This window comes from Narcine bancroftii, unplaced genomic scaffold (assembly GCF_036971445.1).
Source record: "Narcine bancroftii isolate sNarBan1 unplaced genomic scaffold, sNarBan1.hap1 Scaffold_133, whole genome shotgun sequence".
NCBI lineage: Eukaryota > Metazoa > Chordata > Chondrichthyes > Torpediniformes > Narcinidae > Narcine > Narcine bancroftii.
Genome location: NW_027211868.1, coordinates 235,787 through 262,966, shown reverse-complemented (window position 1 = coordinate 262,966; position 27,180 = coordinate 235,787). Strand labels below are relative to the sequence as shown.

Genomic DNA, 27,180 nt, shown 5'->3' with positions numbered 1-27,180 from the left:
TAATAGGATGTTCGATGTTAATCAACCTCCACACTGGGTTAAAGTGTTATTAGCACAGATTTCTCATTCTATTATACATCAATGTATATTTAGATGGACTCCTCGTCTTTTGCATTATTATAATGTGGCAGTATGATGACATTTATGTGATACTTGGTATAAAAGAAATCTGTCAATAGCAACTGGAGATAAGGTTTCATTACAAATTCCATTACATCAGGATAAATACATATCCTTCTCTATGGGTAATCTCAGTATTTAAAGATTTGCCAGATGAAAGGTGTTCAAGTGTTAGCAGATTGTTTTGAAGATGGGATATTTTTTCTTATGTTAGGCTTCAGGAAAATATTGAGGTACCGTTAAATTCTTTACTTGCATATTTTCAAGTACATGCTCCAGTAGTGAAGAGTTTTGGGCGGGAATCGAACATGCCTAAGTTAACTAAATTTAAAATTTAATTGTAAATGAGGCAGAAATTGATTTATTTCAGAAATGTATTATTTTTTGCAAGAGAAAATGGGTAATCTAGATTGAGATAAATGAAAGCTTAAATGGGAGAAAGATTTATCCTTAGAATTATCCCAAGAAGGATGGACTACTATGTGTGAAGAGAGTGTGACTAAATTTGGTGAACTACAATTTTCAACATCAGTTGAATTAAACACCAGAAAAGTTAAAAAGATATGGATTTAGTCATTCAGATTTATGTTTTAATTGTGGGACTCAAATTGGTACTTTTTTTTTCCAATTCTGTCTGGTTGTGTGATAAATAAGTCTTTTTGGATAAAAATTAAAGAGTTTAAGGCGGATTTATTAGAGACTACTTTAATGTTAGATCCACTGCTTTTTTTTAAAATGGGGTATATTACAACTTTAACAATGGGTTTAAGAATGGATAAATCTCAAATTGAGTTTATTCGGTTCGCATTAGCATTGGTTGGGGAATGTATTGTTATTTCGTGGAAAAATGATGTGGATTTAAATATGAATCGTTGGCAAAATGAAAACTTGTATTTGTTTGGAAGAGATAACATAATTTATGTGATAATTATTTTTTTTATGTGAAGATGTGGTCTAAAATTTACAGTCTTTTGCCTCTTCTTTCTTAAAGAGTGGAGTAACATTTACAATTTTCCAGTCCAGCCTGGGCAGACAAGGATAGATAGACTTTAAACATGAACATGGTGAGGAATTAGCAAAGCTATTCATTCAAATATACTGCTTACAACTAGGTAATTCAAAATCATCCAAGTTATAGGGTTTCACATGAGAGACGAGGCCAATAGCCGCAGAGATCAAGACAAAGCAGAATCATGAACACCATTACTACCAAGATTTACATTGGTGACATATCAGAGTCAATGCGATACTTTAAGATTAGATACAACACAGTAACAGACCCTTTAGGCCCACAAGCCTGTGCTTCCCAGTTGACCTTCAACACCCCCATACTTTTTGAACAGTGGGAAAAATTTGGAGGCCCCTCCCCCACCCTGGGGAAAACCTAAGCACACACAGGGAGAACATAGAAACTCCTCATAGAGAGAGCAGGATTTGAACCCCATCCCTATCACTGGCAGCGCAACAGAGTTGCGATTGTGCCATCCACTGTCGAACCATGTTGGACAGGAAGAAACTCAAATCAAGAAAGTCAATAAATGGAGAGCATCAATATTTCGTGAATTGGTACGGATTAGTTCAGATTTTGAGAAAAGATGGATGGACAATACTTTGCAACAACATAATGACAGTCAGTACAAAAGAAGCCAGAGCGAGCTTACATGGGAGCCAGGAAGGGAAAGTAGCCACTTCATTGAAATGGAAGCAAGAGAATGGTCTTAGGAGCAAGAACCCATGTAAGAGAAGTTCTGGTTCACGAGCAAGTCACAAAATCCCAATGATGCCTTCCAAAGTGCATTCCGATTTGGGAATACGAGGCATTTATCTCGACTTATTTCCCCAGTTTGGGCATTTTAGATCATTAATATTCCCCGGTATTCTTAAAAATCTGATGATGAGGTGTTACATGTGTTGCTATGAGGTGTAACAATGCAGCTCGCAGTATTTGCACAGCAGATATAATAAGGGATCCACCCTTCCCCCTCTCCTTCATAGTGTCTATTTAAGACAAACATAATCTGCAAAGAAATTATGATGAGATCACGAGATGAAGCAGTAGAACTTCATTCATCTTTTGATTTTATCATCTAAACAAGTTTTAAAAAAATTACAGAGCAGTGAGGGTCTGGGATGCATTGCTGGGGTGGAGGTGGGGGCTGGTACAATAAGGACATTCAAAACACTCTAAGATACATGGATGGAAAAATAAAAGAGGGTAATGAGTGTGAGGTAGGGAAGGGTTAGATTTGTAATGGCACTGATATACCATCGTATACAAACAATTAAAGAATACCCTCACTCGTTTCTTCCAGAAGACAATGGAGTCGACCTTCTTTATCCTCCTCAGACACAACATTGCATTCTTCAACTCCCGAAAGACCACCCAGCCAAACCCCTTTGACCTTCTCATTGGCTCATTGCCACATTGTAATCCTGACCCTCTCTCTCTACTCCTCCTGCATCGGAGATCCATCATCCATACACTGATGTTTAACACACTCGGACACATGGGCTATTCCTCCAGCGCGATGCTTCAAATACATCATCAGCGGCAAATGGCACCGTTCCCAAAGCAGGCAGATGCATCACCGTGACAGCCCCCTTCCCCCCCCCCACCTCCAGCCTCCGAGCCATGCAAGGAGGCGACTGAATGGAACTGTCCCCAGTGTAATGGTCTGGAGGGTTGACAGTTCACCTGATCTCGTATGATACTGGAAGACAGGCGATGCAGGGGTACGACTGGTCCTTTTGCTCTGGCCCTGATGCAGAATGTGGACATTCGAAATACACTGGCTTCAACCTGTTGTTGGAAACAGTGTTACCTTTTCCATTCCTGTCAATAACAAAACACTATGAATGGTGTCATAAGACCTGGAAAGAACCATCGTAAATGAGCTAAAGTGGTTTACGAACAACATCATGTCAAAGAAACACACGAGTACAGTCTTGACAATCATTTGGCACATCCACTGCAGAAGATGCTGCCACATAGGAGAACATCAGAGTTATCTCATTTTCTCAAAGAAAATCAAGAAAACTGACCTGTTCATGGAGCACTGTGTTTGGACTCAGATTCACAAACTCACCTGGCAAGGTCAGCATACAGTCATAGACTAGCTCTACCACTAAACATCTATGATCTGCCCTCAGAGCTGTAGTCACGCAAAGGAGAACCATGGGCAAACGTTCGCTTCATGTAGATGATTTGCCACCTGCTGTCAATGGTGCTTTCGATCGTCAATGAAAATGCTCAAAGAAGCTGTTGGCCTGAAATGCTTAGCCGTAATTCAGGTAGTGACCAGAGGATCAGTGAGAGCTCAGACCAATGCTGACTCGAACTGAGACCCTCGATCTGTTGTAATTGTGCCCAGAACACCAAAAGATGGAATCCAATGATCCACAAAAGCCCAAGCAATTGTCTCTGCAGAGATGCCGATGATAGGAATTTCATCCTTCCACCTGGTAGTCCTGTCCTCACCCGTGAGCAGAGAAGTACATTGCCGAGATGGCGGAAGTGGACCTTCCAAGCCACAAGGTGCATGTGCTGGAAATGGGAATCCAAAACAACAAAATCCCCCAGCTTGAATTTCATGTGCCTGGAGACTTTAGGGCGTTGACTTAGCAAGCAAGTCCTTGCCCATAATCCAACATTCTGTTTAACACGAAGCCAGGTAAGATGTTCCTTAACCAGTTTGATTGATGCTCTTCTACCAGGAAGAGATAGATTGTGAAGAGAAAATCTCCTGCCTCATAGCCACCCACACAAACAGCCTCGTCCTTTCTGTTGGGGGAAAAAAAATCACAATCCAGCATCACATCTTGAAAATGGAGACCAGAGTTGATCTGGTTTCACTGGATGAAATCGGCATCAGTGTGCCGTGCATGAGCCATGGCACTGAAATCGATGGCAGTAGTTTTATGTAATGTCAAGCCTGAATAGGGCACCAGCCACAGCATTCACTTTTCCTCAGATGTGCTGTGTGTCCAATGAAAATTGTAGGATGAAGTCCAAATGCCGAATCTCTCTGGGCAAATAGAGATGTGTGCTTCTACTTGCAGTATGCAGAAGAGGCTGGTGGTCTGTACAAATGGTCAAAGAATGACCTTCCAATAAAAAACTGAAATATCGAATTAGAAAATGGGATTCATGAGAGAATTACAAAGAAATTTATTTCAAAATTGTATCTACTATTTCAAGAGGAATCTCCAAATCCAAACTTGAATAAATCAAAAGAAGGATGGGAATTGGATTTGGGAACTGAAATTGACTCTTTTTGCTGGTCTGACGTTTGTTGGGACAATAATTATTGTTTTTGATAGATTAGTTAATTATAACTTTATTCATCAATTATATTTAAAGCTACAACAATTAATTTATTCCTAATTTTTCAAATTCATATTTTAGATTGGCACATAAACTGGTACATTTATACATTATATCTGGAGATATCTCAAGATGACATCATTTTGGAAAAATGTGGGCAAGTATTTGGAACAAATTATCATAATGTTTACCATTAACACCTGAGCTTTTACTTTTGGGAAATGTATATGATTTGGAAGCCTAATTCAATTTCTCAAAGAACAATTAATTATTTTTATGTCGCATTGGCAGTTACCAGGATTTGTATAACAATTCCATGGAAATCTGAATCCCATCTTAAAATTGATTGTGGGGAAATGCAAAATTGTATTCCCTTAGCAAAGGTGACTTATAATATTCGAACTGGGTATGATACATACTTCAAAGTTTGGAAACCATATTTAGATATGGGTTTGGATATCTAATGTATTCACTTCTCCACCCCACCACCACTTTTCTTTAATCTTAATGGTTGAAACTTATCATGTTGGTTTCATTCTACTATTTTATTAATATCCTGCCTTTCCTTTTGGGAGGGAATAGTTATCACAGTAGCTTTGCACCTAGATCTGTATTTTTTATCTTTTATACTTTTTTCTCTTCTCACTTTTCTATACAGTTCAACCATTTATTTTTTTTATTCTATTTTCATAATTGTAAGTTTCATTTGGATACGATTCTATAATTATATTGAACTGTATACAAAACTATACATATATTTTTTTTAAAAACTGAAATATTTCACTGCGAGATAGATAGCTAAGAGTTCTTGCTGAAATGTACTATATTTTCCTGAGCTGGTGACCACTTGGCTGGAAAAAAAATGTCAAAGTTTCCAATTGCCCACAGACTCGTTGTTCGAACACTGGTCCCACAGCACTGACAGATGCATCTGTGGTAAGAGAGCAAGGCCTTGGGCATTTGATGTACAAGCTTAGTGGCCTTTGTAAGAACAGTGTTCACATCATGGAAAGCATACACGGCATCGTCTTTCAAAGTTAAGGTCTTTTTGAAACAGGCATCAGATCCTTTGAGTCATTCAGCAAGAGGTAATAGAGATGCTGTGGCATTCACCAGGGAACAGCAATAAAAATTCCTCCAACTTAAAAACCATCACAACTGGCCAACCTTAATGGCGGGAAGAAATTCTCAAAATTCACGCATTTCCCATTCATCAGGCAAAATACCATGTTGCATAACTCTAGGTCCCAAAAATACAAGATCAGAAGCACCAGAAACATTTTCCTGGGATTGATCACGATGCCACATTCCTCAGGTCTTGAAAACAATGAGATAAGGTGGCTCTTGTGCTCCTCTTCATCCACACTTACAACCAGGATCTGATCGATCAACACAAGCACCAAAAAAACCCAAGGCCAGTGAATTAGTGGTCCATAAACCACTGGAATGTCTGAGCTGCATTTCATAGACTGAATGCTGAATGGGAGCATCACTGCTGTCTTCGTGACATCCGGAGACTCAAATTGAATCTAATAGTAAGTAGGTACTAGATCTATTTTGGCAAATGCATATTTGCTGTGGAGGTTTGCTGAGAAGTCTTGTAAATTTGGAATATTGTATCAGTCAGGCACGGTGGAATTGTTCAGGGGACGATCATCTCTGCAAGGCCGCCAATCCCTAGTTTTTTTCAGAACCATATGCAACCGTGAAGCCCAGCAGCTGTCAGATCTGTGGAATATGCCCAACTCTTGCCAATCCAATCTTGCGATTTTAAGATAATCTGGGGGTATTAGAAGCCTGCGTCTCAGACCCTGCCTTTATATGGTGGCTTATTGCATGTCTGTACACCGTTACGATGGGGTCATGAGGCAAGGAAAACACGAGTAAGGCTTGGAAAGGGCAGGAATCAGGTTGAAGGTTTGTCAGGCAGCAGGTGGCATTGGAAGGACAACAAATGCAGCTCACTTGCATTCAAGAGCTGCAGTCCACACAACGTTTTTTCAAATACATCATGGAAAAATGTGACAAGAAATTCACTCCCAAAATGGAATTTGCCACATTTACAACTGAAAAACTACCCAAAAAGATGGCAAGACTAAAATGAAGCATGAGTAACCTCTGGCCATGTTTGAATAAGAGAATCATTTGTAGCTGAAAGAACACATGACATATTAGAAAGACTATGTTCATCAAGGATTGGAGGGACCGGCACCGATCGAAACTGACAGAAAATTTTGAACTTTTACATAGAGATGGCAAACAAATAACCTACTCCAACAATTGCCTCGAATGTTTCCATTTTTCTCAGTTGCCTTCGATAATCTCTCTCAAATGAGAACAAGATCCCAAAACAAAGGAGGAGAACCATGCCACCAGGCCCATTGAGCCTGCTCCATAAATACACACTGAGCTACTCTACACTCCTTCCAATTTCCACCCTTTTCCCCATATCCCTTCATGCCCTCACTAACGAGATACTTGTCTATTTCTTGTTTGAATACTCCCAGTGATCTGGCTTCCACTACTGTATGAGGCATTAAGTTCCACAGCTCCATGACCCTCTGGCAAAAGAAGTTCTTCCCAATCTCTGTTTTGGATGGATAACCTCTAATTTTCTTGTCATCGATTCACCCACCAAGGGAAACATCTTACCCGCATCCACCCTATCTAAACCTTTCAAAATAAAAAATGTCTCCATGAGATTTCTTCTTTAATTTCCGATATCCCAATGAATATAACACAAGAGCTGTCAAACACTCCTCATACATTATATTTTGCATTCTGGGAATCATTCTCGTCATTCTCCTCTGCACCCTCCCCAACAACATTACATCCTTTCTCAGATAGGGGGCCCAAAACTGCACCAAGACTCAAAATGAGGTCTCACCTGTGCCCCATAGAGCCTCATTAACACCTCTTTACTCTTGTACATATTTCTCTTGAAATGAATGCCAACATAGCATTCGCTTTCTTCATTACTAATTTCACCTGGTCATTAACATCTTCGAATAAATGTTCTGGGTTTAATTTTTTTAAATTATGTTGTGGTTCCTTTTCATCACCTTTTTGGAAGCTGAATTCACAAAATTTTCCAAATATTTTTTCAGCAATAATTCTGTGGTACAGAGGATTACTCATCTTTCCTAGAGGTTAAAAGTTGCATTTTGATTTTGTTGTCTCAACTGAACATTGTACAAGGTGAAGGCCGATTAAAATGGATTCAGTAATGATGGCCTTCAACTTTGCATTATTGCTGTGGCTACACAGCTTGAATGATAAACTGCTGTTTCTACAGGGAATTAACTCATGGAAATGTTCTAAATACATTCATTGGAGATAGACCTCTGTGAAATGTTTACTGCCCATCGACAACAATCCTTGAAAAGAGATGAATCATCACCCAACAGAGCAGCCCAGGAATAGGACATTTGGTGAACAATGTCTGTGGTGACCATGATGCTCATTTAAATTAATCCCATCTGTCAGCACATGGTCCATACACATCACCCATTCCCTCTTGTTCATGTGCCCAACCAAAACCCTCTTAAATCGTGGTGATTTCACCACTATCCTGGCAGCGTGGACCAGACTCCCACCGCACTGTGCAAAAACCTGCCTCACTTCTCTCCTTTTCCCCTCTCATGTTCAATATAGGCATCGTAGTATTTTTACATCTCCCACAGGGGAGGGGGAAGAAGAAATCTACCTTCTCCAGGACTACAATAATTGGATAAATTTCAACCAGGTCATCACTCAGCTTCCAATGCTCCAGAGAAAACTATCCAAACTATTCTCTCCTCAGACCCAATGCTCTATCCCAAGCAACCCCCTGATAAACTCCTTTTGTCATGCAGCAACTAGAATTGCAGAAAACACTCGAAATGTGGCCAAAATAACACCAAAGTCCCTATATTTTTCAAGGCATTTGGACAAGTAACTGAGAAAAATTACATTTTAGACACATGGTACGTCAAGATCAGAAGGATTGGAGCATTATTGTTCAAGTGACACAACTTTAAAAAATAACATCTAACTTTATGAAGAATGTGATACAACAACAGGAAAAACGGGTGGAATCAGACACATTCTATGAGCATTGGGAAGCAAAGAAAAACGAATTGGTTTTCCATCTCTTCCAAAGCGACCCAATGACCCCGACAGGTCCTCACCGACCTGCGACCGTAGTACCACAATGGTCGCGTCCTGGGAGGGTGCCCACGATGGTCGCAAGTTGGGGTTTTGACCGCGTGTGAGGACCCCTGAAGTCTTAGAGCCTATTTTTAAAATCAAATGATTTGACAAACGAGAACAGAGACACAGGGCACAAAAGACCCAAAATGTACGGACTGACTTTGTGACTCAGGGTCCATTGGCTGGGGCAGCCATCTTAATATCTGTACGCATGCGCCAGACGTCAGTTGGCGCTTGCGCAAACAGTTCACTTCGTGGCCCTCAATCGGCACATGCGTATCTGCAAGATATGCGCAAACTCATCAAGCATGCGCCAACTAGACTTGCCAATCACGTTCCGCGCCCCCTCCCGCTGCAAGTAACACCGCGGCCTCCAGCCTCACCCTATCGACACCATCAGGCCTCGCACCGACGCCTCAGTTTCACCCAAACACCCCGCTGATACCGGCCGCTCCCGGGTATGGCCCAGCGGGCTGCTGGTTGCCCGTTTTCCCTGGACCACGCGGCTGTGGATCCCGGCGCCGCCGCCAACTTCTTCCCGTTGGGCCAGCGGAGACACGACGGAACCTGAGCAGACGATGCCGCCGCAAACGTCCCGCCTCCCCACAGCACAAGCCAATCAGCCTGCGAATCCGCCCATCAATCCAACCCGACTTCAGCGTCCAATCAAATAGCAGCCTCACCGAATCAGCCCATTGGCTCGCGCAACTGAAGCAACCAATCAGCGAGCGATTGAGCGAACACACAGGTGAACCCAATCAGCATCGCAAGACAGAACACAAAGGCAGTGGAAGGAGCAGGAGACCTTTCGGACCTTTCACTTTCAACTACCCCAACAACTCAATCAAATCCTTGGGAAACACAGGATCACTTTGTCTTGGCTCCAGGATTCCTCTGATCTTAAGAAATACATTGTACCCCAACTGCAAGGGAGACTATTTATTATCAAACTTTCCTTCATATTTATTACCGCTTCCAATTTAATGGAGGACACAAGTGGTTGTGTCAGCCAGCTGGACCGCCTCGGGGAACCTCATGGAGCAGTCAATCATGGTGAGAAGGTAACTCATCCCGCGGGAGGCCGGAAGTGACCCCACAATGTCATTGTAGATGTGGCTGAACCTATGTGATGCTGGCTCGAATGTCTGGGGTGGTGCCTTCACGTATGTCTGCATTTTGGTCATCTGACAGAGTGTACAGGCCTTGGCCCACTGACAACCTGTTTCTGAAGGCTCAGCAAGACAAACCTATTGACCACCATTTTGACAGTACTGATGGCCGGGTGCGTCAGGTTGTGCACCTCATCATAAAACTGCCATCTCCATGCTGTCGGCACAATGAGGTGGGATTTGCCATTGGAATGCCGCAGAGGAGCGTCTACTTACCAGGGTCGATGTTAACATCCTCCAGCCTGAGCCTGGACACTGCTGTCTTGCTTGCAAGAATATCAGGGTCATCCTGCTGTCCCCTGCCGAGGGCTAAATAGTCTTTTCACTGGGACAGGGCCTGGTCAGACTTGATTGCGGGGGTGGGGCAGTGCATCACCCACGATGTGTTGAATGTCTGTAGTGAACTCAGACTCATATGAGAGGAGTCGCTGCTGCTTGGCCGACCACAGGTCCAACACTTTATGGAAGGCAAAAGTTAATGGCTTCTAGTCCATGAAGACACTGAATTGTCTACCTTCCAAAAATACTTTAAGTGCCTGACTGCCAGGTACAGCACCAATTGCTCTCAGTCAAAGACACTGCATTTGAGTTCAGGTGGCCAGAGGTGTCTGCTAAAGAAGGACAGAGGCTGCCATTCCCCTTCGATGAATTGCTCCAGTGCACCCCCTACTGCTGTGCTGGAAGCATCTACTGTGAGAGTGGTGGGTGTCTCTGGCCTGGCGTGTACCACAAGGGTTGTGTTGGCCAGTGCGTCCTTGGCCTTCTGGAATGCCTCCAAATCCTCATTGTCCCAGGTAATGTTTTTACCTTTCTCCGCATGATGTGGGCCACTACCGGTATCAATCGGTGATAAAAATTAATGGTACCAGTGAATTCTTGCAGCCCCTTCATTATGTGGGGTTTGGGGAAGCACTGAACAACCTCTACCTTTTCAAGCAGGGTTTAGTTCCGTGCCTGTTGATTTGACCCCCAAGGAAGTCGAACGTTTCCAACCTGCACTGGTACTTAGCAAGGTTTATATAGTATGTCCAAATACCTCCAGCCAGGTGCACAGTCACATTCAATAGGGTAGAGAATTCCAAGGATATTTCATTTTCATTGAAGACATTTCTTAAAGTCTAAGCAGCCGATCGGTTATTGGGAAATTGTGACACTTGGTGAGCCTTTTAAATACCCCTAAGACTTCAGCCTTCACCACCACTCCAGTTCTTGGGCTCGTCCCATGTCCCTGACCTGGTACGCATACATTGCATCCCCTCCCCTTGTCACCCTCCTGTTGCTCCACCCCGAGCCAGTGGTGAAAGTGGTTTCTGTCCCAACAGGTGTTGGGGACCTCAACCAGGGAGCAGACCCGGGAGATGAACCTCAACTGCATCTAATTCACATTCCCGCAGATCAACGCACGACCGTGGGCCAAGGTGAGTGACCCATTGGTGAACCGGAGCTCCGGGGGTGGTCTCCATCCTCTGGGTTCATCCCCAATACTGTCCCCTGTCACCCACCAGGCCCATCTTCAAACCCCCATCTCCCACCAGGCCCATCTCACACACCTCTGCCCTGGCAGTTACCAGAGCAGTTTCCCTCTTCATGTGGGGATCCAAAATGGATGGAGTGGGAAGGAGGTCCATGTACGTCACCAGACTATGGTGTTATGAGCCCAAAGGACCCCAAAACCCAGCAGCAATAGACATTCACCAGGACAAGTAGTTGCGCGAGTCAAGGATTGATTCGGTGAGGCCGCTATTGGATGAGACGCTGGGGTCGGGTTGGATTGATGGGTGGGTTCGCGGGCTGATTGGCTCTTGCTGTGAGGAGGCGGGACGTTGGCGGCGACGTCATCTGCTCGGGGTCCGTCGCGTCGCCGCGGGCGCGAATGGGAGGAAATTGGCGGAGGCGCCGGGACCTTCCTCAGCCGCGCGGTCCAGGGAAAACGGGCGACCGGCAGCCCTCCGGGCCCCACCCGGGAGCGGCCGGTACCGGCGGGGTGTTTGAGTGGAGCCGAGGCGTCGGTGCGAGGCCTGATGGCGCCGACAGGGCGAGGCCGGAGGCCGTGGGGTAACTGGCAGCGGGAAGGGGTGGGGGAGGGGCAAGAAGAAGTTTTGGAAGTCTGGTTGGCGCATGCGCGGTGGATTTGCGACTTGGAGTTGGGTTTGCGCATGTGCGGCTAATAGGCACGTGCCGACTGACGGGCCACTCAGCAAAGCCACAAGTCGCGCATGCGCACTGAAATTAAGATGGCTTCCCCAACTGATGGACCCTGAGACACTGAGTCCCAAAGTCAATCCGCACATTTTGGGTTTTACGTGTCCCGTGTCTCTGTTCACCTTTGAAAATCATTTTATTTTAAAAATACACTCTAAGACTTCAGGGCTCCTCGCACGGGGGGGAAACTCCGACTTGCGACCATTGTGGTATCTGACTGAACTTTTGGGTTCCATTGCGGTCGCAAGTCGGGAAGGACTTGTCGGGGTCATTGGGTCGCTCAGGAAGGGATGGAAAACCAATCCATTTTTTTTTTGCTTCCAAATGTTCATAGAATGTGTTTGATTCCATCCGTTGTTCCTGTTGTAGTATCACATTCTTCATAAAGTTAGATGTTATTATTTTAAAAGTTGTGTCTCTTGAACAATAATGCTCCAATCCTTCTGATCCTGACGTACCATGTGTTTAAAATGTAATGTTTCTCAGTTACTTGTCCGAATGGCTTTAAAATATAGGGACTTTGGTGTTAAAAATACAGGGTAAAGATTTCACCAATCCTTTTGAATTTATGATCTCTGGGATTTCTGGACATGTTTTCTATTTAGGTTGGTGTATCATGCAGACCTGTTTGGTTGCAGCAAGTAAGAAGTTATCGCCTTGTAGCATCTGCTGTGGCAGCGCTACCAAATAAAGAGACATCCACCCAAGGTGAGAGTAAACCAAAGACTGGCTTTACTGTTTTAAATTCCCCACATGTGCTCGCTGGCCCACCCACTTCTGGTGACGTACTCCCTGACTTCCCGATTTACGTCATTGTGTCATGGCGTCACTCTCCAGCTGTCTGCCTCTACGTGGAAGTGGAGGGCTCCTCAGCCCATACATGGTGCTAGGAGTGGGCTCCTTCTCGTCAGTGAAGGGGAGTCCGTGCCATCTTGGACTATCCGAGTGTGGCAGTGATTTGGCCTCTTATTGCTCACCTGGTCACTTGGCATGCTACAATCTCAGTGTTTATAAGCGGGAAATTCTTTCAATGTTTCATTCAACTTTATTACAGAATTCTTCCTAGATTATCTGTGTACCATTGAAGGTTATGGGTTTTCTTGAACAGGGATCATGATTTTACTCATAATTTGGTGAGCCAATGGATGGGACATTTTTTGCTCATGCCCCATGGGAATCGAAATAAAAATGTAGTGACAAAATTAGGAAGGTTTGTTGACCCTTCTTTTTAAGCAGGATGTCATGATGATGTTCATCTTGCATATGATTTGTCAGTTCTTAATGGCAGCTGCCATATTGGCATTGCAAGGAGAGATGGGAAATGGGTCAGGTCCTTGATGGTCCCAGTAATGCAATGTGGAAAGATGTCATGGGGCTGAATGTGGTTTAGGGAGGGAGAGGGTAGAGTATTAATTTTTAAGAAACGTATGTTGCCAGCCACCTATCAATATTTTTTATCAAATAGAAACTCCTGCTGGTAGAACCCATTTCCTACTTTGAACATTCCCAATGTCATTATCTAAGCAGATATTGTTCAATCTCACTTCTCCTTCTTCCAAGTTATCTGGATGCAAGCAATTCTTCTGCTGTGCACAGAATTAAACGTTTCTAAATTTCACCAGGTTTTGGTGCTCGAAAGGTAAATGTTTCCTGCTCAGGAAGGTTCTTGTAGGGTTTTTAGAGATTTGTTGTTCCAGGATTTCCACAACTGAGGTACCTTCATTAGTCACCTCAATGTCTGGCTGAGGAAACTTGCCCCATCAGGATTTTCCAGATGGTAACTTCTTTTTGCAAGCTATTACATAGTTCCATTCCTCTTATTCCAAACAACAGGAGTTCTTTCTTCTGCTCAAGCTGTTGTTAGATAAACAAAACCCACGTGTGACTTTCCTCTAAGCACCCTGCAGAAAAGTACTTGTAGCCATCCTGGCTCCATTTCCAAACAATGGTCATTCATTTTATGACATCAGTTCGACTAACACCAACTTGTGAATGTGAATAACTTTCTCCAGAGATCTTCAATATTTCTTCAGTCTTTCAAATAAAATGTTTTATAATATATGTGTGTGTATGTATGTAACCTACTCTAAATCTTACCAAAATCCCAAATATTACCAAATTCTCCAAATATATTTATCCATTACAATATCACGTAAGGTGCATTTAAGAGACTCTAAGACAGGTTTACATGGGTGAAAGAAAAACAGGGTTGTAGCGGACGCAATGCCACCGTCAGTTCACAGACTTACCTGACACGTCGCAGGCTAACAGTGCTGGGCACCAAAGTACAGTGAGTGGATCAGATGAAGCCCCTGCCTAAAGGCACGGGGCACAAATGGCTGGTAGCTTTAACCTGCTGGTCCTCTGGACCAGGTGTTCACTAATGTTCTCATTGAGAGGCAGGGAATAAAAGGTCTGTATGTCTGCAATAAACCAGTCTTGAGTTGACTACCTTTGTATGTGTTTTCCTTTATTTAGTAGCATCTACTGCAGTAGCTGCTACAGGGTTTTTTTTTTGTTAGAAATATCAAGATCAACAAAACATCGTGGGTCAAAGGGCTTGTACCGTGCCGTAATATCTGTTATTTCTGTTATTGCTTGATTTGAATATCTGTTGTAAGCTCTGTGAGACTTCAATAATGTAGCAAATTTGGGCAGCAACATTGCAGTCAGAAATTTGTATCTCCTGGTTGACTTGAGTTTTTTACCTTTTCACACAATGCTTTATAGTTCTGGTCAGTAAGAAAATAAATATTGTGCATGTTGAATATGTCATTATGTCTGAAAGTAACACTGGAAAAGAGTCATTAACACCAAGGTAAATAGCACCCTGTAGTGGGTGGTGCAGTTTCCTGATGGGCACAAGTTATCCCTCAGTGGCTACAGTGATGTGAAACTGTGGGTAAATTATTTTGATTTATACATGGCAAAATTGGCTGTTATTTGTTCCAATTTCAGGTAGATGAGATTGCAAAGAGGGTAAGGATAGAAAATAGTTGGGGAACAAAACTGGGGCTTGCATTTGATGGTGTGAAAGTCAAAATGGAAACTCAGAATAGGCTAATCTGATTAAGCAAGCCACTGGCTCTTATACTTCCACCAGAAGTGAATTGAATTTTGAGGCATTTACGGTGGGTAATTTCAAAGTCTGTTGATTGTAAGAATAAATTAAGAGACCTTTTGCCCCTGGCTGTGCTGAAATATTGTTTTGTTTATTAACTAAATCTTTCTGAGAGGGAGAATAGACTGAAGCTACTTTACTACTCGTTGTTGATGAATCTTGCAGTAAGATCTTTCAACTAATTACAGACTCCTAATTCCTCCCCCTCCTCGGTCATTTTCTCCTGCAATCTACATCATTTACCACCATCGAGGGATTCTCATGCAGGGTAAAGTTTCACAATCACCTCCTCCAACCATGTCTGTTCTCTCTGTGGCAGGAAACCCAATGCAGAGTAAATGACAGATTGGCTGAGCACCTCCAATTTGATCACAATGGCCATCTTGGCTCATGGTCACAAGCCGTTTTAAATTCCATTCCATTCTCACACTGACCTTTGTCTTCTGCCTCCTCCATTGTCAGGGTGAGGTCAAATCCAGAGGAACCATCTCTTATTGCATTTGTGACTCGATAGTATGCATATGGAATTTTCCAAAATCATGTAACCTGTCCACCACTTCCCCCCTCCACAGGTTTCACTCTCTCTCCTGCTGATTCACCGAGTTCCCCTCGTATTCTCCCTTCCAAACCGATAACTTTTAAATGTGGGCAGAGAAATGGCAGATGGAGTTTAATCTGGACGTGTCTTGCTCTTCGAGAGGACTTGTCATACTGTTGCATAGAGGGATCTTGGGGTACAAGCGTGAGCTCCTTGAAAGTGGCAACACAAGTGTAGGGTGTTAAAGAAAGTATTCTTCATTGAGCAGGGCATTAAGTATTAAATGTGATTAGGCCACATTTTGAGTATTTTCTGCAATTCTAGTTGCTGCATGACAAAAGGAATTCATCTGGGATTTGCTTGGGATAGAGCATTGGCTCTGAGGAGAAGTTGGACAAATTTGGATACTTTTCTTTGGAGCATTGGAGGGTGAGAGATGACCTGGTTGAAATTTATCCAATTATTGTAGTCCTGGAGAAGACAGATTTCTTCTTTCCCGGCCCCCGTGGGAGATGTAAAAATACTACGATCCCTATATTGAACATGAGAGGGGAAAAGGAGACAAGTGAGGCAGGGTTTTGCACAATGCGGTGGGGGTCTGGCCCACATGGCCAGGATAGTGGTGAAATCGCCACGATTTAAGAGGCATTTGGTTGGGCACATGAACAAGAGGGAATGGGTGATGTGTATGGACCATGTGCTGACACATGGGATTAATTTAAATGAACATCATGGTCACCACAGACATTGTTCACCAAATGGCCTATTCCTGGGCTGCTCTGTTGGGTGATGATTCATCTCTTTTCAAGGATTGTTGCTGATGGGCAATATACTTTTCACAAAGGTCTATCTCCAATTCATGTATTTAGAACATTTCCATGAGTTAATTTCCTGTAGAAACAGCAGTTTGTCATTCAAGCCACAGCAAAAATGCAAAGTTTGAAGGCCATCATTACTGAATCCATTTTAATCAGCCTTCACCTTGTACAATGTTCAGTTGAGTCAACAAAATCAAAATGCAACATTTAACCTCTAGGAAAGATGAATAATCCTCTGTACCACAGAATTATTGCTGAAAAAATATTTGGAAAATTTTCTGAATTCAGCTTCCAAACAGTTGATGAAGAGGAACCACAACAACATTTTTAAAAATTAAACCCAGAACATTTATTAGAAGATGTTTATCACAATAAACATGTTCAGGTTCAGTCATGATCAATTCTGGATTGGCATGTGGCAGTAATAAAAGGAATGCAGGATAGATATATTCGAAGGAAAAATAAATTAATGATTTGGATTGTGATTTAAATGGTTTTGTGGCCAAATTTGCGGAGGTCACCAAGATAGGGGACAGAGTAGGAAGTGGAGAAACCGTAAAGTTGCAGAAGGATATAAACAGATTAGGAAACTGGGCAAAATGATGGCAGATGAGATTTAACACCAAGAAATTTACTGTTGTACATTTTGGCAGTGGAAATAAACAGGAAGCATACTATTTGGATGGGATGAAAATTCAGACCTTGGATGTGCAAAGGGACCTGGGTGTCCTTGTGCAAGGAAACCTAAAAGTTAATGACCAGGTGAAATTGGTCATGAAGAAAGCGAATGCTATGATGGCATTCATTTCAAGATGAATAGTGTACAAGAGTAAATAGGTGTTTATGAGGCTCTATGGGGCACTGGTGAGACCTCATTTCAAGTACTGTGTGCAGTTTTGGGCCCCCTATGTGAGAAAGGATGTGATGTGGTTGAAGAGGGTGCAGAGGAGAATGACTAGGATGATTCCCAAAATGCAAAGGATAACGTACAAGGAGTGTTTGACAGCTTTTGGGTTGTATTCATTGGAGTACAGGAAATTAAAGAAGAAATCTCATGGAGGGATTTTGTGTATTGAAAGGTTTAGAAAGGGTGGATGCGGGTAAGATGGTTCCCTTGGTGGGTGAATCGAGGACAAGAAAATTAGAGGTTATCCTATAAAACAGAGATTAGGAAGAAATTGTTTCGCCAGAGGGTCGTGGATCTGTGGAACCGCTGCCACATACAGTAGTGGAAGCCAGATCACTGAGTATTAAATCAAGAAATAGTTTTGTTTCAGTTTACGGAGCAGATTCGATGTTCCTTTGTCCTCATTTGGGAGAGATTATCGAAGGCAACTGAGAAAAATGGAACAATTCTAGGCAGTTGTTAGAATAGGTTATTAGTTTGGCATCTCTATGTAAAACTCCAAAACTATCTGTCACTTTGGAGCGGTGCCTGTCCCTCCAACTCCTGAGGAACATAGATTTGCAAATATGTCATGTGTTCATTCAGCTACAAATGATTCTCTTATTCAAATATGCCCAGAGGTCACTTGCATTTCATTTCAGCTTCACATCGTTTTGGGTGGGTTTTCAGTTGTAAATGTGGCCAGTTCCACTTTGGGAGAGAATTTCTTGTCACATTTTTCAGTGATGTATTTGTCAAAATGCCGTTGTGTGGACTGCAGCTCTTGAATGCAAGTGAACTACATTTATTGTCCTTCCAATGCCATCTGCTGCCTGACAAGCCTTCAACCTGGCTCCTGCCCTTTCCAAGCCTTCCTCAAGTCTTTTCCTCGCCTCGTGTCCCCATCATAATGGTGTGCAGACATGCAATAAGCCACCATATAAAGGCAGGGTCTATGAGACGCAGGCTTGTAATACCCCGGATTATCTTAAAATCTCAAAATTGGAATGGCAAGAATTGTGCCTAGCCCACAGATCTGACAGCTGCTGGGCTTCACGATTGTATGTGGTTCTGAACAAACTAGAGATTGGCAGCCTTGCAGAGATGATCGTCCCCTGAACAATTCCACCATGCCTGACTGATACAATATTCCAAATTGACAAGACTTCTCAGCAAACCTCCATGGCAAATCTGCATTTGCCAAAATAGATCTAGAACGTACTTACTATTATATTCCATTTGAGTCTTTGGATGTCACAAAGACAGCAGTGATGCTCCCGTTCGGCATGTTTGTGTTTCTGAGAAAACCATTCGGTCTATGGAATGCAGCTCAGAAATTCCAGTGCTTCATGGACCACGAACTCACTGTCCATGGGTTTGTTTGGTGCTTGTGTTGATTGAGGAGATCTGGTTGTAAGTGTGGATGAAGCGGAGCACAAGAGCCACCCTATCTCATTGTTTCTAAGGCTTGAGGAATGGTGTACCATGATCAATCCCAGGAAAGTGTTTCTGGTGTTTCTGATCTTGTATTTTTGGGAGCTAGAGTTATGCCACATGGTATTTTGCCTGATGAATGGAAAGTGCGTGAAATTTGAGAATTTTCTCCCTCTGTTACGTTTGGCCAGTTGTGATGGTTTTGAGGTATGAGGGATTTTTATTGCTGTTTCCTGGTGAATGCCACTACACCTCTTGCTGTACGACTCAAAGGATCTGATCTCTGCTTCAAAAAGACATTATCTTTGGGAGACCATCCTGTTTATGCTTTCCATGATGTGAACACTGTTCTGACAAATGTCACTAAGGTTGTACATCAAATGCCCAAGATCTTGCTCTCTTACCACTGATGCATCTGTCAGTGCTGTGGGAGCAGTGTTCGAACAACGAGTCTGTGGGCAATTGGAACCTCCGCTGTTTTTTTTCAGCCAAGCGGTCACCGGCTCAGGCAAAGTATAGTACATTTGGGCAAGAACTCTGAGCTATCTATCTCGCAGTGAAACATTTCAGTTTTTTTTTAATTTATAGTTTTGTATACAGTACAATATAATACCAGAATCGTATCCAAATGATACATTGATCAAAATAGAATAACAAATAAATGGTTGTACTGTCCATAAAAGTGAGAAGAGAAGAAAAGTATAATGAAAAAAAAAACAGATCTAGGTTCAAAGCTCCTGTGATAACTATTTCCTCCCAAAAGGAAAGGCAGGACATTAAAAAAATATTAGAATTAAACCAACATGATAAGGTTCAACCATTAAGATTAATGAAAAGTGGTGGTGGGGTGGAGAAGTAAATACATTAGATATCCAAACCCATATCTAAATATGGTTTCCATATTTTGAATAATGTATCATACCCAGTTAATATCATACGTCACCTTTGCTAAGGGAATACAATTTTGCATTTCCCCACAATCAATTTTAAGATGGGATTCAGATTTCCATGGAATTGCTATACATCTCCTGGCCACTGTCAATGCAACTTATAAAAATAATTAATTGTTCTTTGAGAAATTGAATTAGGCTTCCAAATCATATACATTTCCCAAAAGTAAATGCTCAGGTGTGGATGGGAAACATTATTATAATTTGTTCCAAAAACTTGCCCACATCTTTCCAAAATGATGTCACCTTGAGACATAACCAGAGAGAATGTATAAACGTACCAATTTCTGTGCCACATCTAAGACATAAATTTGAAAAAATTGCAATAAATTAATTGATATAGCATTAAATATAATTGATGAATAAATTTGTAATTAACTAATCTATTAAAAATATTAATTACTGTCTCAACAAATGTCAGACAAGCAAAAAGGGTCAATTTCAGTTCCCAAATGCAATTCCCATCTTTCTTTTGATTTATTCAAGTCTGGGTTTGGAGATTCCTCTTGAAATAGTAGATACAATTTTGAAATAAATTTATTTGTAATTCTCTCATGAATCTAAATTTCCAATTCAATATTTCAGCTTTTTATTGGAAGGTCATTCTTACACAATTTGTACAGACCACCAGCCTCTTCTGCATACTGAAAGTAGAAGTACACATCTCTATTTGCGCAGAGAGATTTGGCACTTGGAGTTCATCCTACAATTTTCATCGGACACACAGCATATCTGAGCAAAAGCGAATGCTGTGGCTGGTGCCCTATCCAGGCGCGACATTACATCCAACAATTGCCATCGATTTCAGTGCCATGGCTCATGCACGGCACACTGATGCCGATTTCATCAGGTGAAACCAGATCAACTCTGGTCTCCATCTTCAAGATGTGCCCCTGGATGAATCAGGTGAAAAGTTGGTTTGTGATTTTTTTTTCCCCCAACAGGAAGGACTCTGCCGTTTGTGTGGTGGCTATGAGGCAAGAGATTTTCTCTTCACAATCTATCTCTTCCTGGTAGAAGAGCATCAATCAAACTGGTTAAGGAAGATTTTTATCTGGTTTCATGTTGAACAGAATGTTGGATTATGGGCAAGGAATCGCTTGCTGGTTCAATACCCTAAGTCTCCAGGCACATGAAATTCAAGCTGGGGGATTTTGTTGTTTTGGATTCCCATTTCCAGCACGTGCACCTTGTGGCTTGGAAGGTCCACTTCCGCCATCTCAGCAATGTACTTATCTGCTCACATGTGAGGACTGGACGACCAGGTGGCAGGATGAAATTCCTATCATCGGCATCTCTGCAGAGACAATTGCTTGGGCTTTTGTGGATCATTGGATTCCATCTTTTGGTGTTCTGGGCACTATTACAACAGATCGAGGGTCTCAGTTCGAGTCAGCATTGGTCTGAGCTCTCACTGATCCTCTGGGCATGACCTGAATTATGGCTAAGCATTTCAGGCCAACAGCTTCTTTGAGCGTTTCCATTGACAATCGAAAACAGGTGGCGATGCATCTACATGGAGCAAACATTTGCCCATGATTCTCCTTTGCATGCCTACTGCTGTTAGGGCAGATCATGGATGTTTAGTGGTAGAGCTAGTCAATGGCTGTATGCTGACCTTGCCAGGTGAGTTTGTGAATCTGAGTCTAGACACAGTGCTCCATGAACAGGTCAGTTATCTTGATTGTCTTCGAGAAAATGATGTGGCAGAGAATGATTCCAACTGAAACGGTACCTTCTTATGAACCAAAGTAGCAACACCTCGACTTTGGAATTAAATGGAGATGAAAAACATGTCCGACCCAATCTCTTTTCAATTTCATATGTTCTTTCTCAGACAAATGAGTTCCTTGCAAAAAAGCAAGATCAACCTTCATTTTCTTTATATATGCCAATATTCACTTTCTTTCAATCGGATTATTGTCCTTTAACATTAAAGATCACAAAATTGAAATGAGCCAAAACTTAATTTCCTCCTGAGATTGACACTTAACACAGCAATTACAATTATATATCTATAAAAAAACCCAAACCCCTCTTTTCAAAGAAGAAAATCCTGTAAAAAAAACCTACGAGTATAAGAGTCGGATCCCCCTCTGTGGACCAGGTGCAGCTAATACCACAAGTGGCAGATGACTTTAGAAGTAGTCGAGTCAACCACCACCCCCCAACTGAACATTAAAACCCATCAGTCATCCCAGTGATAACACCCACATTGAGCTTGAGCTTCATCTTCAACATCACTCACCAATTCTGATTCCAACTTCTTTTCCCCATACCCATCCCAATCTTATCCTCGGACATTTTCCCCATTGATTCCTTCAAATCTGGGAAGGAATTCACAAAAGTTAATGCACCATAAGGACTCTCAAAACATTGAGACTGATCAGGCCCATAAAGTAAAGTAAACTTATACCCTTTCTTCCACAGAACTGCTTTGGCCAGATTAATCTCTTTCCATCACTTAATAATCTCCTGACTTAAATCAACATAAAATAAAACCATATTGCCTTGAACCATCATAGGGCTTTGATCAAGGCGAGCTTTCTGAACCACAAGCCGCAAAATCATTTCTCTATCCTGATATCGCAAACATCTTAAAAGAACCGCTCTTGGCATTTGACCCGGAAAAGATTTTGTCCTTAACGCCCTCTGAGCCCGATCTAAAAAAACTCAACTCCCAACATCTCTGGAATCCATTTCCAAAAATAATTTTACAGGATCTGAATCTTCAATATCTTCCAGCAGACCAACTATCTTAATATTATTGCGACAACTTTGATTTTCCAACGAATCAATGTTTTGTAACAAATCTCTCTTCTGGACATCCCAGCCTGTAAATAAATCCTCACTATGATCCATTCTCTCTGCATAATGGTCCACACGGTCCTTACAGTCAATAAAAACTTCTTCTATCCTCTTAAATTGAACTTGTCCAGTGTCCACTGCTGTTAAACTCTTATTAATATCAACTTCAATAGATGTAATTTCTTCACACATACCAGCCATTTATTTCCTTCATACCAGCAAATTGATCATTTAAAGTTTCAAAACCTTAGTTCACAGAAGACATCATATTTTCATTTTGATGGATCAGTTCTGTAGAGGTGCCTTGAATTCTGGGGAAGGTATCTGGTGAAACAACAGCTTTCATTGGAGAAGGAGATGTTCTTCAAGCCTTAGGCCTCCCTTCATTGAGTCCAACTGCAGCAAGTAGTAATTCTTGTTCTTCTTCTTCTTGAACCTCTGAGTTGTCCTCCACCTCTTCTCTTCCACATCATACCTGGCAGCCGGACTGTAGATCGGATCCAGAATTTCCTGCAAGTGAGAACATCTCCAGATGCTCCGCTGCATACAGGCAGTCCCCTTCCCGGTATCTAGAGCTCGCATTCGGGCATTCACCCCCCACTCTCCTTAGTCAAGCCCGGCTCGTGTCGAATTCCTTACTTGCGCTCTTCCTGGCCCGGCCAAAAATCTTGGCGCCATCTTTCATCGCCGGATGTGCAGAGGTTGCAGACATTTCTTCCAGCTGCTCCCGACTTGCACGTTGAGGATTCAGATCCATGTCTAACTTGTCCTGAGGTTCCTTCTGGAAGGTCATCCTTGCTTCTTCTGCACTTTTCACAGGTTGACAACCTAGGTTTTTTCTAAGTTGCTTGTAATGAAATGGTATTGTATGTACTGACCAGTACAGGCACGGGCTGGCAACCCCCCTCCTCCTGATGACATCCTCTCCTGGACTCCTCCCTGGACTCCTCCCCTGTGATCCAGGCCTTCACTTCCCTCACTTGGACCCGGGCCTGCAGTCTTGTGTGTAATAAAGCCTATCGTTCCCCTCAGTCTTTGTCTCTGTGATAATTGGGGCAACTGATCGTGCCCAACACTGTTTCTTTTTCCTTTCTTCATTTCCAGAATTCTACAGTAGAAAATTATTGTTCAAAACATTGATAAAGTCAAACAAGACATTACAGTTCGAGTATTGAACAGTTCAGTCAGGGAGAGGTGTCTTCGAACTTCTTTTTCCTACGCCATCTTGCCACGAGACCCCCCCCCCATCAGCTGACTCCTTGAACACCATCCAATCCATGGACTCTAGGCAGACCCGCAGCTGTCTTCCCCCTCACGTGACCACCTTCTGGTTGTCCTGATCTCGTAAGTGTTGTGAGCAATTTTAGGCCCCATTTCTAAGAGAGGATGTGATGGCCCAGACTTGTTTTACAAGAATGACCCTGGGGATGAGAGGAATAATGTTTGAGGAGCATTTGATGGTTCTGGGCCTGGACTCGCCCGAGTTGATAAGGATGAGGCAGGACCTCATTGAAATCTGATGAATAGTGAAAGGGCTGGATAGAGAGGATTTTGCCAGTACTGGGAGAGTTTAGGACCAGTGGGCACAACCTCAGAATAAAAGGATGTCTGCTTAAAACGGAGATGGAGAAATCTTTTCATCTAGAGCAGTGATTTTCAAACTCCTCCTCCACACCCCCACCCCCCGGATCATATTCCACTTAATCCCTTTGCCAGAAGTGCTCTGTTAGTAAGGAATTACTTAATGAGCTATGTGATTGGGGAAAAAAAGTTTGAAAACCACTGTTTTAATCGTATGACATTGACTTGTTCTGTGCGTGGTTTCATAACTCGAGAGGAAATGGGCCAATGACAATTTTTCTCAGGCAAAATATTTCCTTCACAATTGGGTCAACTGCAGTCTTTCTCAGCCTTTTTTCTCATTCATATTCCACTTTAAGCAATCTCTCACTCTTTCGACTCTCCAATTAATAAAGTCCCAAACTGTTCAACCTTTCCCTGCAGCTCAACTCCTGAAGACCTGGCAGTGTCAAAGTAAATCTTCTCTGCCCTCTTTCAATCTTATTAATACCCTTCCTGTAGCTAGGTGACCACAACTGCACACAATACTCCAAATTTGACCTCACCATCATCTTATACCACCTCACCATAACTTCCCAACTCCTATTTTCTTTTTGTTAATTAATGAAGGCCAAGATGACAAAAGTTGTCTTTAGAACCCTGTCTTCCTGTGACACCACTTTCATGGAATTATGTAACTGTGTTTTATCTCCTAGAATGCTTCCACCAGCGTTGTCTCCGCTCCATCCTCAATTAGATTGATGAGTTACCATGCGTTCTTTTGGGAGTGCGCACAGCTCCAAAGTAAGATATGTCTGCATTGTCCGCAGAGATGGTTTATGGTACAGTCCTTACAGTTTCATGGGACATTCATTTCACAACCAACTATGATCTGAACATCCTTCCACAGCTTCGACATGGTATCGTAATCAGCAAAGCTTTTCCTACCCATTGGCTTGGATCCCCTTAACAGAATGTGTCCCACCACTCCTGGACACTGATTTTATATTTGTGCGCAGACAGGACCCAGGAGTGCTGTTACAACGACCGCATGAGGGCCTTTTCCGCATGGTGAAGAAGGATGGGTTTGAGTATACTTTGCACATTGGGGGACATTCGCAGCTGTTTAGTTGGAACAGACAAAAGCCTGCCCATGTGGATCCCGCTTCACCCATTCAGTGCCCCCATCCTAGACGATGAGGGTGTCCACCTAAGCTGCATGCAGCTGGTGTTTTACTTTCTGGCGATGGTTCTGAGGGGGAGGTGTATCAGCTATGTAGCGGGCCGAGAGAGCCAGGTTCTATGGCGGGCACATGAAATCATAAGGCAGACAGCTGGGAACTCATCCATTTAATTGACCGCATGCACGTGGTCCTGCGTGTCGAGGAATGGCACGTTGATCTGTGATTTCCCCTGCCGGAAGGTGCAGGACACTCACAGGGCTTAATTTAAACCTGTGGCCCCGTGGATCTGCTGCAAACACATAAATGATGTCACACCTTGACCCATGGAGCCCGGGACACACTGTAAATAGAAGAAGCCTGTAAATAATGAATAAAGCAATCTTCTGTTGACTAACCTGGTGTGTGTGTGTGTGTGTGTGTGTGTGTGTGTTGCTTTAGTAGCTCTATTGAAGTAGACGCTACATATATAAATATTTGGGAGGATGATCACACTTACAGGATACTTTTCATCCATCTCACAGCCTGTGGGAAGATGCTATTCCCCAGCATGTAAGTCCTGATTTTGATGATGGACGTGGTTAAAGATGCTGTTCACTAGATCAAAATTGTCTTTGTACTATTCCTTGAGCCCAATTTGAACAACACTCCCAGTAAATGTCATCTACAGAAAAAGGGAGACCCCAGTGATCCTCACTACTCTGCATTATTGCTGTCTGATGCTATACAGCAACTAGTCCATCCAAAGGTCGAGACTCAACTGCGCTCCTGTAAAATCTCAGGATGAGAGCCGTTAGTCTTGACCTCCTCAGCCTCCTTGAGAAGTGGAGGCTCTTCCTGACTGATAAGGAGGTGTGATTTTTTTGTGTATTAATACGTGTGCTGTATGGATGGGAATTTTACGTGATTGTATTGTCTATTCTTGCTCTTTAACAATCTTAAGTGGATAGAAGTAGTCATTGTACTTTAGGATGTACAATCATGTACATATTCCCCTTAAATAGCCATTTGGCCCAGATGTCTATTCAGTCCAAGAATACTTTCCATCACAGGCAGATTTTGAACAATAACACCATTCATACTTAAACAAGCATTGCTTTTAATTTGCTTTAAACAAAAAAAAACAGGGTCAAACTTTAACTTATCACTATTAACAGCCTTCCATTACCCCCTTCTAATTCGAAGAGCAGGTGTATTTAATGTGCATAAAGTTCTTTGACACAACTCCAAGTTCACCGGTGTCTATCAATTCTGATGCTGTGCATAGAATTCAACATTTATGAATTTGAATATGAATGATAAGCTCTGGGGATTAAAAGTAAATGTTTACCCTCCAGGAAGATTCTTGTTGGTTTCAGAGAGGGATTTCTTGCTCATTGGACACACATAAACTGATTCCCTCTGATCAGCCACTTTGGGGTCTTGCCAAAGAAACTTGACCAATCAGGGTTTTCCAAATGATAACCTCTTCTGTAGGTCACCATTGAGTTCCTTTTGTTTCCTTTATTTCAGGTGAAATACCATTTCTAGCCAGCCATTTCCTCTTGTATGGACAACAAAGTTCTTCAACAGGCTGAACTGAGAACTCGCAACTCGTCTTCAAAACAAGATGCCAGCTTGCCCTCTCTCTCTCTCTCTCTCTCTCTCTGTTAGAAAAAGCCTATTTGGTCTCTCCTCTCTGCTTGCAAAACCACATGACCTTCTTAGAAAAGCAAACTGGAACCAGCCAGATTACTCCACCAGACCCAAACTTCTGAGTCCATTCATCTGTTGGTTTAAAAACAATAATCCATTTACACCTGCTTTTGAAATTCTTTAGCAAAACAGTCTCATTGTTTCGTCTTTGCAAAGGCTCTCGGTGCCTGAATGACTCACTCT

General features: G+C 42.6%; 1 long non-coding RNA gene across 2 annotated transcripts in view; it reads left to right on the top strand.

Annotated features, from left to right (window-relative positions):
- The first annotated feature begins 11,662 nt into the window (after positions 1-11,662).
- Positions 11,663-27,180, top strand: part of LOC138750386 (uncharacterized) — a 28,785-nt gene continuing 13,267 nt past the window's right edge. The window contains exon 1 of one of the 2 annotated variants that reach the window (XR_011349301.1): positions 11,663-11,859. This is a non-coding gene — a long non-coding RNA (uncharacterized lncRNA). Of the gene's footprint in view, positions 11,860-12,543; positions 12,715-27,180 lie in introns of those variants that run through there. The other variant, XR_011349300.1, reaches the window with a different exon arrangement.